Here is a 15,143-nt window from a genome sequence, read left to right as displayed (position 1 = left end):
ATCTGCAAGCAATAAATGCTGGAGAGGGTGTGGAGAAAAGGGAACCCTCCTACACTGTTGGTGGGAATGCAAACTAGTACAGCCACTATGGAGACCAGTGTGGAGATTCCTTAAAAAATTGCAAATAGAACTACCTTATGACCCAGCAGTCCCCCTGCTGGGCATACACACCGAGGAAACCAGAATGGAAAGAGACACATGTACCCCAATGTTCATCGCAGCACTGTTTATAATAGCCAGGACATGGAAACAACCTACATGTCCATCAGCAGATGAACGGATAAGACAGCTGTGGTACATATACACAATGGAGTATTACTCAGCCATTAAAAAGAATTCATTTGAATCAGTTCTGATGAGATGGATGAAACTGGAGCCGATTATACAGAGTGAAGTAAGCCAGAAAGAAAAACACCAATACAGTATACTAACACATATATATGGAATTTAGAAAGAGGGCAATGACGACCCTGTATGCAAGACAGGAAAAAAGACACAGCTGTGTATAACGGACTTTTGGACTCAGAGGGAGAGGGAGAGGGTGGGATGATTTGGGAGAATGGCATTCTAACATGTATACTATCATGTAAGAATTGAATCGCCAGTCTATGTCAGGCGTAGGATACAGCATGCTTGGGGGCTGGTGCATGGGGATGACCCACAGAGATGTTATGGGGAGGGGAGGTGGGAGGGGGGTTCATGTTTGGGAACACATGTAAGAATTAAAGATTTTAAAATTAAAAAATAAAAAATAAAAATAAATAAATAAATAAAAAGAAAATAAGTAAAATAAAATAAAATAAAATATCTGGTCATCAGGGAATTCCCTGGCGTGGTTAGGAATTAGAGTTTCCGCTGCCAAGGGTTCAGGTTGGATCACTGGTCAGGGGACTAAAATTCTGAAAGCCGCACTGCATGACCAAAAAATAAAATAAATAACCAACAAACAGGGGCCTATTGTAGAGCATAGGGAACTCTCCTCGATATTATGTAGTAACCTAAATGGGAAAATAACTTGAAAAAGAATAGATATTTGTTTATGTATAACTAAATCACTTTGCTGTATACCTAGTGCAGCAATGTTAATCAACTATACTCCAATACAAAAAGTTAAAAAAAAAAAAAAAACTGGTCATCAGACTTTGATGACAGAAATGCCTATGACCAGTGACTCCCAGATTTTGGGGTTAATCAAAATCACCTACATTACTAGAAATTCCTACTCAGTTAGTCTGGCTTATGCCCAGGAGTTTATGTTTAGCATATAAGTTGAGTAAGTCAGATGTATGTGGTCCCTGGAACTAATTCAATAAACTCTGCCTTTAGGTACCAGTTCTCTGATGAGAAAAAAAACTTGTTTTGTTAAAAAGTTATTACTTTGTTTTTTCAAACCTGCATCACAACATCAGTTTCATCAACATTAACACTATGATCACCATAGTCTTGAAAATCTCACAGTGGCTCCAACAACTCAAAGTATCACAGGTGATTGCCTTCACCAATCACAGGGGTGCTGTAACCAGGGTTGTCTTCTTCTCACACTCAGGGTTATTTGGGTCCTTGCAGATGCAGCTGAGGTATCTGTGCTGGGGTCATCAGAGGGTGACAAAACTCCTAAGTTTCTGCATCAGGGGAAGAGTCAAGTCCACCTGCCCTCAGGTGTTGTGACCTATTACATCAGCTCCTGGTAGGTGCTGGTGGGTTTGAATATTCTGCTTCAGAATCCATTCTCCATGTCCTTGAACCTGGGTTCAGACACAAGGGGACGCCCTTACAACCTCTAGACCTTGGGTAGCTGTTCATCTTCCCAGGTCTCTTTTGTGCAAGGGGTGTCAGAGTTCCCATCTGTTTCAGGCAGCGTGCCCATGCAGCTGTAGGAACTAGGCTAGCCACCAGGGAAGCTGCCTCTTCTATGTCCGGTAGAAGTTCTGGAATCAGGAGGCTGCACAGCCTGGGAACCTCTGTCTCCAGTGACAGACACCTGGAGTGGCCCCTCCATACCTACTGACTATTGGATCACATTCCATAGTCAGTTATAAGTAACTTTGCCTTCACCACTTGTCTGAGGTAGACCTTGTTCCTTCTGTAACCTAGAAGAGCAAAATCTCCCAAATTAATGATTATTCACATACTCTAGATTCACCAACTCCACTTCCTGGAAATTATGCTACAAATATGCTTACAAATGCACACAAAGATATATGCACAAGGATTTATTTAGAGTATTACCCCAAAAAAGTAACACTTGCATAATGGAAGTAATTTAAATACTCAATAATGGAGGATTATATTTTAAAACATTATAGTATGTCAAAACAATAAAATATTATAGCACCATTGAAAAGACCTAAGAAGTTCTTTATATAATACTATGAAACAAATTCCAAAATATGATGAATTTAAAAGCAAGGGTCAGAAGAGTCTGTATAGCATGGTGAAATCTGTGCACAAAATGAGAAAGGAATCCCACGACATATCATGCAACTGATGAAGTAGGACACGTCTGTCCTCAGCAGCTGAGTGCAATTAGCTATATATTCATGTTCCTGAGCATGCACTTCTTTGCCCTTTGGTTGAAGCAGTACAGGATATAACCATCTTTACTCTTCAGGGACTGAATGTACTCCTCACCCTATGACCACTAACCGTTTTGTTGGTTTCAGGCATTTCCTAAGTGTATGATAAGAGAAGAGGCCTTCTCAAGTGGTGCTGGGAAAACTGGTCAACCACTTGTAAAAGAATGAAACTAGATCACTTTCTAACACCATACACAAAAATAAACTCAAAATGGATTAAAGATCTAAATGTAAGACCAGAAACTATAAAACTCCTAGAGGAGAATATAGGCAAAACACTCTCCGACATAAATCACAGCAGGATCCTCTATGATCCACCTCCCAGAATTCTGGAATAAAAGCAGAAATAAACAAATGGGATCTAATTAAAATTAAAAGCCTCTGCACAACAAAGGAAAATATAAGCAAGGTGAAAAGACAGCCTTCTGAATGGGAGAAAATAATAGCAAATGAAGCAACTGACAAACAACTAATCTCAAAAATATACAAGCAACTTATGCAGCTCAATTCCAGAAAAATAAACGACCCAATCAAAAAATGGGCCAAAGAACTAAATAGACATTTCTCCAAAGAAGACATACAGATGGCTAACAAACACATGAAAAGATGCTCAACACCACTCATTATTAGAGAAATGCAAATCAAAACCACAATGAGGTACCACTTCACAACAGTCAAAATGTCGGTGATCCAAAAATCTGCAAGCAATAAATGCTGGAGAGGATGTGGAGAAAAGGGAATGTTGAGTTTCAAGCTAGCTTTTTCACTCTCCTTTTTCACCTTCATCAAGAGGCTCTTAAGTTCCTCTTTACTTTCTATCATAAGGGTGGTATCATCTGCATATCTGAGGTTATTGATACTTCTCCCGGCAATCTTGATTCCAGCTTGTGTTTCTTCCAGTCCAGCGTTTCTCATGATGTACTCTGCATATAAGTTAAATAAACAGAGTGACATACTCCTTTCCCAATTTGGAAACAGTCCATTGTTCCATATCCAGTTCTAACTGTTGCTTCTTGACCTGCATACAGGTTTTGCAGGAGGCAGGTAAGGTGATCTGATATTCCCATCTCTTAAAAAATTTTCTACAATTTGTTATGATGTTCCACACTCCAAGGCTTTAATATAGTCAATGAAGCAGAAGTAGATGTTTTGTAATTCTCTTGCTTTTCTAAATCCAACTTGAACATCTGCAAGTTCTTGGTTCACGTACTGTTGAACCCTGGCTTGGAGAATTTTGAGCATTACTTTGCTAGCGTGTGAGATGAGTGCAATTGTGTGGTAATGTGAGCATTCTTTGGCATTGTCTTTCTTTGGGATTGGAATGAAAACTGACATTTTCCAGTCCTGTGACCACTGCTGAGTTTTCTAAATTTGCTGGCATAATGAGTGCAGCACTTTAACAGCATCATCTTTTAGGATATGAGATAGCTCAGCTGGAATTCCATTACTTCCACTAGCTTTGTTTGTAATGATGCTTCCTGAGGCCCACTTGACTCCACACTCCAAGATGTCGGGCTCTAGGTGAGTGATCACACCATCGTGGTTATCTTGGTCATTAAGATCTTTTTGTACAATTCTTCTGTGTATTCTTGTCACCTCTTCTAATATTTTCTGCTTCTTTTAGGTCCATACCATTTCTGTCCTTTATTGTGCCTATTTTTGCATGAAATGTTCCCGTGGTATCTCTAGTTTTCTTGAAGAGCTCTCGTCTTTCCCATTCTATTGTTTTAATCTATTTCTTTGCATTGACCACTTGGGAAGTCTTTCTTACCTCTCTTTGCTGTTCTTTGGAACTCTGCATTCAGATGGATATATCTTTCCTTTCCTCCTTTGCCTTTAGCTTATCTTCTTTTCTCAGCTATTTGTTGTCCTCCTCAGACAGCCATTTTGGCTTTTTGCATTTCTTTTCCTTGCACATGGTTTTGATCATTGCCTCCTGTACAATGTTATGAACCTCCATCCATAGTTCTTCAGGCACTCTATCAGATCTAATCCCTTGAATATATTTGTCACTTCCACTGTATAATCTTAAGGGAGTTAATTTAAGTCATACCTGAACGGTCTAGTGGTTTTCCCTACTTTCTTCCATTTAAGTCTGAATTTGGCAGTGTAGTTCATGATCTGATCCACAGTTAGCTCTCAGTCTTGTTTTTGCTGACAATATAGAGCTTTTCCATCTTCAGCTGCAAAGAATATGGTCAATCTGATTTCGGTATTGATCATCTCGTGCTGTCCACGTGTAGAGTCATCTCTCATGATGTTGGAAGAGGGTTTTTGCTATGACCAAAGCATTCTTTTGGCAAAACTCTGTTAGCCTTTGCCCTGCCTCTTTTGTACTCCAAGGCCAAACTTCCCTGTTACTCCAGGTATCTCTTGACTTCCTACTTTTGCATTACAGTCCCCTACAATGAAAGGACATCTATTTTGGGTGTTAGTTCTATAAGGTCTTCACCGAACCATTCAACTTCAGCTTCTTTGCATTAGTGGTTGGGGCATAGACTTGGGATTACTGTGATATTGAATGGTTTGCATTGGAGATGAACAGAGATCATTCTTTCATTTTTGAGATTGCACCCAAGTACTGAATTTCAGACTTTTTGGTTGACTATGAAGGCTATTCCACTTCATCTAAGGGATTCCTCCCCAAAGTAGTGGATAAAATATTCATCTGAATTAAATTTACCCATTCCAGTCCATTTTAGTTCACTGATTCCTAAAATGTCTATGTTCATGCTTGCCAACTCCTAGTTTGACCGCTTCCAATTTACCTTGTTTTATGGACCTAACATTCCTATTCAATATTGTTCTTTACAGAATCAGACTTTACTTTTACCACCAGACACACTCACAACTGGGAGTTGTTTCCACTTTGGCTCAGCCTCTTCAGTTTCTCCTAGAGCTATTTCTCTGCTCTTCTCCAGTAGTATATTGGGTACCTACCGACCTGGGGAGTTCATCTTTCAGTGTCATATCTTTCTGCTTTTTCATACTGTTCATGGGGTTCTCAAGAAGCCCATGTCTAGGAAGGAGACAGACACTCTATCAATATAACAAAACCTAGATATCTTAGTGGTACATAAAGCTGCAGAGTGCAGGATGTTTGATTGCTTTTGTGATCAGTATTCATGGCCAAGCCAGATCCCATAAAGGTGTTCTCCATCCCCCTACACCCTCCCTGACCCTAACAACAGAACCAGGAAGAAGAGAAAGCAAGAACAACAGTAATAACATTGGAGATGGTAACTAGAGAGAAATAAATTTCTAAGTGGATGGGCCTGCATAAGAGAGAGACCTCTGAGGCCTCTTTTCAATGATTTTTAAGATAATTTGCTAAACTGACAATTGTTGGGCTTAAAATGAAAAGTTATAAAAGCATGTTGTTGTCGTTGTTCAGTTGTAGTCATATCCAACTCTTTGCAACCCCATGGACTGTAGGATGCCAGGCTCCCCTGTTCTTCACTGTCTCCCAGAGTTGGCTCAAATTCATGTCCATTGAGCCAGCGATGCTATCTAACCATCTCATCCTCTGCTTCCCCCTTCTCCTTTTGCCCTCATTCTTTCCCAGCATCAGGAACTTTTTCAGTGAGCAGGCTCTTTGCATCAGATGGCCAAAGTATTGGAACTTCAACTTCATCATTAATCCTTCCAATGAATATTCAGGATTGATTTCCTTTATGGGCCAGACATTATTCTCAGGGCTGGTGATACATCACTAAAAGAGTCCTTGTACACTTGGACCCTATGTTCTAGTGGAAGAAGACAGGCACTGCATAAACAAAAGGGAAGAAAATGAAGCAAACTAAGGGGAAAGAGAATAGCAGAAGAAACATGCTCTTTAGATATGGAGGTCAGGAAAGTCATCAGCTGATGAATTAGCATCTGTGCAGAAAGGTGAGTGAAGTGAGGACATAAACCATGAAGACATCTTCAAAGAACACTCCAGGCTGAGAAAATAGTAAGTGCAAAGGCTTCAAGAAAGGCCAGATCTTAAAGGGCTTGCTTGGAACTGTAAGAACTTCCAGTTGCATTCCAAGTGAAATTGGGACATCATCTGAAGGTTTCAAGTAAAATAACACAATCAAATTTATGTTTCAAGAAAATCATTGTAGCTGCTATGAAGTGACCAGTCTGTAAAGTGACATGACTGGAAAAGACAGGCTAGTTGAGGCTATTGCCATAGTACAGCCCAGAGTCTGTAGAAACTTGAACTACAGTGGTAATGGAGACGGTGATAAATGGTCACTATCTGTATTTTTTTTTTTCTTTTTAGGTAAAACAACAGATTTGCTGAAGAATGGATGTGGAGCACAAAGGTGAGACAGAAAGTCAGGAATAGCTCCCTGGTTTGTACCTGGAAAGTGAATAATTAGAAGAGCCATTTATTGAAGTGGGGATTATTGGGGTCACAAAGGTTTGGGGTATGAAATTAAGATTTTGTTTTACATATTTTATGGAATACTAAGAATTTATTCTCCAAGAGGAGTTGCCAAGGAGGCAGACTGGACAGGAGAGTTGAAAGATTAAGGAAGAGATCTGGACTGGAGATATAAATTTGTGGACAATTTCATTGTGAAAGTGAAAGTCACTCAGTCATCTTTGCCATCCCATGGACTATATAGTCCATGAAATTCTCCATGCCAGAATACTCTAGAGGGCAGCCTTTCTCTTCTCCAGGGGATCTTCCCAACCCAGGGATCGAACCCAGGCCTCCTGCATTGCAAGCAGGTTCTTTACCAACTGAGCTGTAAGGGAAGCCCCTAGATGGTGCTTAAAAGTGTGATGTGATGTGCTGTGATGACATCTAACAGTATATAGGAATAAACAAAGATATGATAAAAGAGAACCATTGGATACACTGGCATGTAGACGCCTGGAAGATGGGGATATGTGACAAAAGAGACTGAAAAAGAGTGGATAATCAAGGGAGAAGAATGTTGATCCCTGAAAGTCAAGTGAAGAAAGCGATTCAAGGAGGGAGTGGTGAAATGTATCACATACTCCTAGGAACAGAGTGGGATGAAGACTGAGAGTTAACTACAGAATTCATCAGTGCACAGTTTACTGGCGGATTACAGTAGAGTTGTTGGGAGAAAACCTGATTGGAATGGATCAGTGAGGATGGTCCGAATACAATCCTTTATGTTTGCTTACACCACTAACCAAAAAGTATAAGGCGTTCAGTTCAGTTCAGTTCAGTTCAGTTCAGTCGCTCAGCCGTGTCTGACTCTTTGCGACCCCATGAATCACAGCACTCCAGGCCTCCCTGTCCATCACCAACTCCCAGGGTTCACTCAGACTCACATCCATCGAGTCAGTGATGCCATCCAGCCATCTCATCCTCAGTTGTCCCCTTCTCCTCCTGCCCCCAATCCCTCCCAGCATCTGTCTTTTCCAATGAGTCAACTCTTCGCATGAGGTGGCCAAAGTACTGGAGTTTCAGCTTTAGCATCATTCCTTCCAAAAGAAATCCCAGGGCTGATCTCCTTCAGAATGGACTGGTTGGACCTCCTTGCAGTCCAACATGCACACACACAGTTGCAGGCACACTCAATCCCCCCCACCACCCATGTCTCTCATAGTCTTGCTTACAGGTCCATTTCCTCTCAGTTAAACCATAACTCAACTTCTAGGGGTTTTAATTTCTTTGTACTATATTTCATATCAGTGTACAGCTTTGTAGAGCTACATTTTTATTTTACAATTTGGACTAAGTTCTTAATAAAGGGTTTCAGAAATAAGAGTCTTGAGCTTACTAGAAAATACAGTTGCTATGGAAGATAATGTTCCTGCTTAAATAACTGCTCCATTCAGTGTGGCAGGAGGATGACCTCAAAGACCTTAGTGTCATTACTCTGTTGACATGGCTAATAAGGGCAAACACATTTTCCTTGACAGGCAGAAGCCACCTAAAGTCCCTTCTCTGGCCACTAATTAAAGAGGCAAATTGTGCATGCTGAGGTAAGCCTGGACCTGCCTAAACACAGAGGGAATCTATTCTTTGGTCTGTGTCTAACAATAGTGAAGAAATTAGAGGAGGACACTTGAGCAGACTCCTATTATTACCAAGTGAATTATTCAATGCACTGTCCTTTATTCAGGGTTTCTGAGCTTACCAAAGTGTATACACATCACCTTTCAGCCTTGAGGACAAAGGAATAAAACAAACTCATCACTTTACCAGAAGGGATAAGTACTATTTCAATTAACGTGCTAATCTCTAATGAAGACAGCAGTCATTAGTTAAATAAGCAAACCATTAGGATAGGAGCAGAAATGTCAGTCCAATCACAGATCTACTGATGCTTGCTAGGTATCAGCTACGATCTACATATCCTAAAAACAGTTTAGTAAAATGTGGTCTAAGACTGAAACCTCTATCGCTGTTAAATTAATTGATTACATCTATATTAAAAGGAAGCCACCAGCTTCCCTGGTGGCTCAGTGGTAGAGAGTCTGTCTGCCAATGCAGGAGTCTACTGGAACTTGAATAGAATTTGTATCCTTCTGCTGTGTGAAAATTGCATAAATCTTAATTATATCGAATTGGTTCATAAAGCTTTTCAGGTCTACTATATTCTTCTACTTCTCTGTATATTCATTCAATTAATTTCTGAGAGTTTTACACTGAAATGCCAACCAAAAATCTTTATATATCTACTTAAAATGAACAATTGTAATATACAGTGGAACTATACATAATTTTGTTCTGTATTTTCCAAGTCTATAAATGTGTTATCATATTTTCATAATTTAAAAAATAAAAAAGAAAAGCAAAAAAACACAAGGAATAAACCAGTCTATCAGCATGGCAGGGTCTCAAAAACATGTTGAAGGTAGATGGGCAATGCTCAAAAGTAATAATCCTTATGTACATTTTAGAAGTAACTCACAAAATAACACTATACATTGGGTATGAATATGGAGAAGTAGAAGTGTTAATTGCTCAGTCATGTCTGACTCTTTGCAACAGCATGGACTGTAGCCCACCAGGCTCCTCTCTCCATGGAATTCTCCAGGCAAGAAGACTGGAGTGGGTACCATTCCCTTCTCCAGGAGGTCTTCCCTACCCAGGGATCAAACCCAGGTCTCCCACATTGCAGGTGGATTCTTTACTGTCTGAGCCAGCAGGGAAGCCTACTGGATATGGAGAGATAGATGAATATATAGATACAAAATAGAGTTTTTATACAGGTTTATAATGACATGCACCAAACTATTAATGGTGGCTGCCTTTGAAGATGTTGCGAAGAAAATGGGACATAAAATGATGATTAAATGGGATATTAACAGTTAATTCTGGGTGATGGGAATAGGAGTGTTTGTTATGTTCTCTTTTATGCTTTACTATTTTTTTTAATAAAAAACATTTTGAAATAAATGATAACCTATCATGAAGTTCTCTGGGTTGGAAGTGTGGAGACCTGCAGCCCACAATGGAGAGAAAATCCATGATGGCTACCATACCATCAGTCACATGGATTTTCCTGTAGACTCTCCTTAGCTCTCGCCACATCTCAACAAGTGCCATACAATCTAGCTATCATTTCACAGTCTCACTCATCCTGGGATGGTGTGATCAGGGAGTTTATGCAGAATAATAGTTTCACTGTAAAGAACTATCGGTGGTCCACAAAGCTTACAGCTCTCAGCCCAGTTTGTCTTTCAGGAGCAGCTTCTGCAACAATCATTCAATAACCCATTAGAAGCCATCCAGCTATACCTCCAAGTATCAGGAAATGGACTACTCTGACACATCACTAGACAAAGAATGCAGGGAAGTCAAGGAAACTTGACAAGTGAAGAACTTTCATGGAAGGCAGAAACAGTCATTAATAGAAACTAAGTTGATAGAAGTAGCAAAGCCTGTTGATAAATCAGACTCAGGAAGAATGGCAAAGTATCAATTATGTTAAAATCCAAATTATCTTTTGGTGAGTGCAATTTGGCATCCAGATGGATCATACTAAACAATGCAATTCTATTTAATTATTTAAATATCATTTTGAGAATCACTTAACTTGGCAAGTAGAACTGTTTAAAATTTAATGTTGTATAGGAATCACATTACAGTTTTGCTACATAGAAGAAGACTTTTCTGTAGTCTTTGCATCATTTGTAGTAAATGATTCTAAGATTTTAATGGGCTGTATGTTCCAGCAAGAAGTACAGGAACTGACATTCGGAGTTCTTTGTATGTACCATGGCCCAGGCTGGTATCTTTAAGTATATTACAGTATAACATCAGTATCATGTAGAGATTATTCTAGAGATCTTTTTCTAGAATCTAAGGATTCTAGAGGTGAGAAAACTAGGCTTTGACTCTTAAAGTAACAACCAATCTCAGATGGTTGGAAAGTGGGAGATCCAAATTTCAAACTTAGATTGCTCAACTTCAAAGTCTTAGTACTAGACAGCTCATTTGAAATACATTTTCAAAAAGTAATATACAATATACTAGAAGCATCATATGTAGCCATCACAGTAAATGGAAATGGAAATTCTGTGATATATACGAAAGCCTTTTATGAAAGAGCTTGTAAAAAAACATCAATTCTTTGACCTATGAACCCCTACAAATACGCTGTGGACTGTGGAAATCTCCCTAATTGAGATTTAGTAATCCATAATCATATTTTAATGAACACATGAATCCTCTGGGGATCTTATTAAAAGGCAGATTCAGATTTAGCTGGTTTAAGGTGGAGGTAAGACTGCAGATCTAACAAGCTCCCCATAATAATGATCTTGCTGGTCCACGGACCACAGTTTAAGTAACAAGGAGATGTGGAATATTTAACTCTTTTCAAGTGAAGATGGTCTTCAGGGACAATCTTCTGCTGGTGGCAATCAAACTGTTTTGAATGACAAGATCTCATTTTAAAAATTATTTAATCTTCTTAAAGACCTTGGATTTATATCCTGCAGAACATACCCTAAGGAATGATTTCCTACTAAAAAGAATTCCTCTAAACTCCCCCAAATTACAGACCTATCATGTCACCAAATGTATACCCAAAATCTGGGATCCATTTTTCCCTCAATACATTGCACATATTGATTTCTCATTTAACTATGCAGCATAACCAATAAACTAGCTTCAGGATGAACTTTTTACCATGGAGCTTTGATTCATGTTGCTTCACTTAACAGAGGAACTGATTAAAACTAGCAGCAAGTATTAGACATTCTAAACATTTTTAAAATAAAAATCTGTCTCTATGACCTCAATAAAGTGACCCAAGACACTTAAGGATCTTGTGAGAGACTTTTTTTTTTTTTTTTACAGTATCACCTTTAAAATTACAACAAAGTTTAAGTATTTCAAACCACTATTTCAAATAGCATGGGGGAAAAAAGACTGTTCCAGCCACTTCCTTTTTAATTTGTACCTGAACAGTTTTATGCAAATCTTTAGATACATGCTCCCTGCAATTAAAAAAAAAAAAAAGAATGGGTTGTTATTCTTATCTATTCAGAGAACATAATTCTACCATAATGTTCTAAAGAAGGTAAAAATATCAGTTAATTATAATCAGGCAGAAGCATTAACCTTGATTATAATTAAACCAAAATCATAATTTTGGGGCTTCTCTAGTAGCTCAGTTGGCAAAGAATCCGCTTGCAATGCAGGAGACCCTGGTTCGATTCCTGGGTCAGGAAGATCCGCTGGAGAAGGGATAGGCTACCCACTCCAGTATTCTTGGGCTTCCCTGGTGGCTCAGCTGGTAAAGAATCCACCTGCAATGCAGGAGACCTGGGTTCGATCCCTGGGTTGGAAAGATCTCTTGGAGAAGGGAATGCTAACCCACTCCAGTATTCTTGCCTGGATAATTCCATGGACAGAAGAATCTGGTGAGCTACAGTCCATGGGGTTGCAAAGAGCCAGATATGACTGGACGACTTTCATTTTCATAATTTTTGGCCAACATGTCTCTGCCACAAGATGAATCATGATGAACAATTCTGTTGCTTGGGTTTACTCATTTGATTAATCGCAGTGTATTCTGCAGCTAATATAATCCTGACATATCTATCAGAATGCCTCTCTTATCAAAGTTTAAACTTCCACATTATAGAACTGAAGAACTGTACCCTCAAAATCTTCCAAGAATAGTGAATATTGTGTTTGTCTAAAAAATAATCCACTCCCTCTTCTTTTGTTAACTATTCAATTCTCTTTAGCTATCTACATCCGTACATAATCACACCCTTCCTGCCTCATGAATCCAATGTGCTTTTGAAGGAAGGCAACCCCACCCCTACCCAGTTAGCCCTAAACCAAGCAGATTGCCCCTTTCTCTGGGCAGAGCAATTAGTTCAGAGATGGACTCCTGATCCAATTGGAGTCAATAAAATATAAGAATAGGTTCATTGTCACAACCCAAGAAAGAAGCTTCCTGACTCCTCAGAAGGAAGATGAAGAAGGAACCCTCTCCCTTTTCATAGCCGGCATCAATGACGCCACCTTTAACCACAAGGGGGAGCCAACTCTTATGATGTCGCTGACATAATAGTGGAGAAGTAGGAACTGTGTAGGTTGTTTCAAAGGAACTACCCTTAATACACTCTTTCCATCTCTGATTCAACCAATATTCCTCTAATTGATCTATGAAGACATTTTGAAAGCCCTTCAGATGCCTTTCTTTAGTTCAAGAGTACACTCTGCCAAATTTTCCCTGGTACTATAGTCCAATATATCTGTCAAAGAAGGAAATGAGGTTACTGTAATGATGACCCAAACACTTCCTCTTCTTGGAACTCCAGGAAATAAAATAAAGCTCATAATTCAATCGTTTGCAGAATCTCTCTTCCTCTTTTTGAAAACTGGAATGGCAAAAAGATATTTGCCCATATCTGATCTCCCAGTGTACCTCATTTGCCAAGATTACTCAACAATCTCATTTACAAGTTCTTTCTTAATATGGTGAAATATAATTTAAAGAAAAGCATGCATTTACAGCAAGAGGGTGCTTCAACCTCTTTTAACAATCTTTTTGCTCACTGTGGCTCTCTCTTCCCCTTTGACTACAACTCTAAGGAAAGACTGATACTGTTTTATCCACTGTGTTAAGTTTAATAGAAGTTTCTTTATCCAAAAAAAAAGAAGTCCAGAGATAGCTAGCCCATAGTAGATACTGCAGCTTCACTGTCACCAAGGACTCAAATGTCTTTTCTCTTACATTTTGGTAAACTTCAGCATGTACTCATGGTCCATGCTAGTTAAGAGCATCAGCCTCTTTGTCCCTATTCCAAACAGCACAAAGAAGAAAGTGGCGGACAGAAGAATGTGTCATTTCTTTTAAAGAACTTCATTGATGAAGTTGTGCTAGATTATGCTGTGACAACAAACCAAATACAAGATGCTTACAGCATTTACTTTCTCTCTCTCTCCACTCCACAGACTGATCATCTCTCACCACTTAAAACTGACCCCTATGTGGTGTCTAATCCACTCCCTCTTTTGTTAATTATTCAATTCTCTTTAGATATCTATATCCGCACATAATCACACCCTTCCTGCCTCATGAAGCCAATGTGCTTCTGACTCAATTTCCCACCCCTCCTGGCTCCCTAAAACTTAGCTCTGTACTCTCTGCAACTTGAAATCCCTGAGCTGTGACCTTGCCTCTGGAAAGCTGCGGTCACCTCCATGCTCCAGCTGGAGCTCTCAGAGACTACTTCAAGAGCAGCGCTTTTAAGTAGAGGTTGTTTTTATTCTCATACCCAATATTCAACAAGGTTTGAAATGCGCAGGGATTCCCCCTTGCGCCTTATCTTTATTTCTAAACTATTGTTTCCCCCGATGTCTAAAATCCTTCCGTTATGAGGAAACATGGGTTATCACATTGTTGTTGTTTGCTGTTTAGTCACTTGGTCATGTCCAGCTCTTTGTAACACCATGGACTGTAGCCTGCCAGGCTTCTCTGTCCTTGGGATTTCTCAGGCAAGAATACTGGAGTGTGTTGCCATTTCCTTCTCAAGTGGATCTTCCTGACCCAGGGATGGAACCCATGTCTCCTACGTTGGCAGGTATATTCTTTACCACTGAGCCACCTGCCCTTGTTGCAATAATCTACCTTCTACTGGTTCCCATATTAATGTTCTAGACCTTGTCATTACCAACAAATCTACTGCCTCCAAATTTTCCATTTAGGTCACCATCACCTATTCTTCTTGCATCCCTCCAACAGTTTTGATCCACTAATTCTTCAACCACTTTGGGACTTCCACTGACTCCCCCTGCCACATTTCACTGTCTGTTATACATTCTTATTTGCCTCTTCAGCCTGGTTAGGTTTCACAATCCATTATTACAATGTTTTCCTTGCATATGCCTGCCACACACCCAGCAGAATCCCAGTTCGATCAAATGCCTGCCTCCAAGCCACTGAACACTGCAGGAGAAAGCTCACAGTCACTCTGATGGCTCATCATTCAATGTCTGTGCAAACTTCAAGTGGGGCCTCAGCACTGCCAGAAAGTCTTAGTCAACAATTTGGACATAATTTGCTTTCCCACTCCTCCTTAGGAGGCCCATTGCACAATTTCTCTTTTCTCTGCACATCT

Source organism: Ovis aries, chromosome 2, assembly GCF_016772045.2.
Source record: "Ovis aries strain OAR_USU_Benz2616 breed Rambouillet chromosome 2, ARS-UI_Ramb_v3.0, whole genome shotgun sequence".
Lineage (NCBI taxonomy): Eukaryota > Metazoa > Chordata > Mammalia > Artiodactyla > Bovidae > Ovis > Ovis aries.
Note: the sequence above shows the minus strand (reverse complement) of the source record.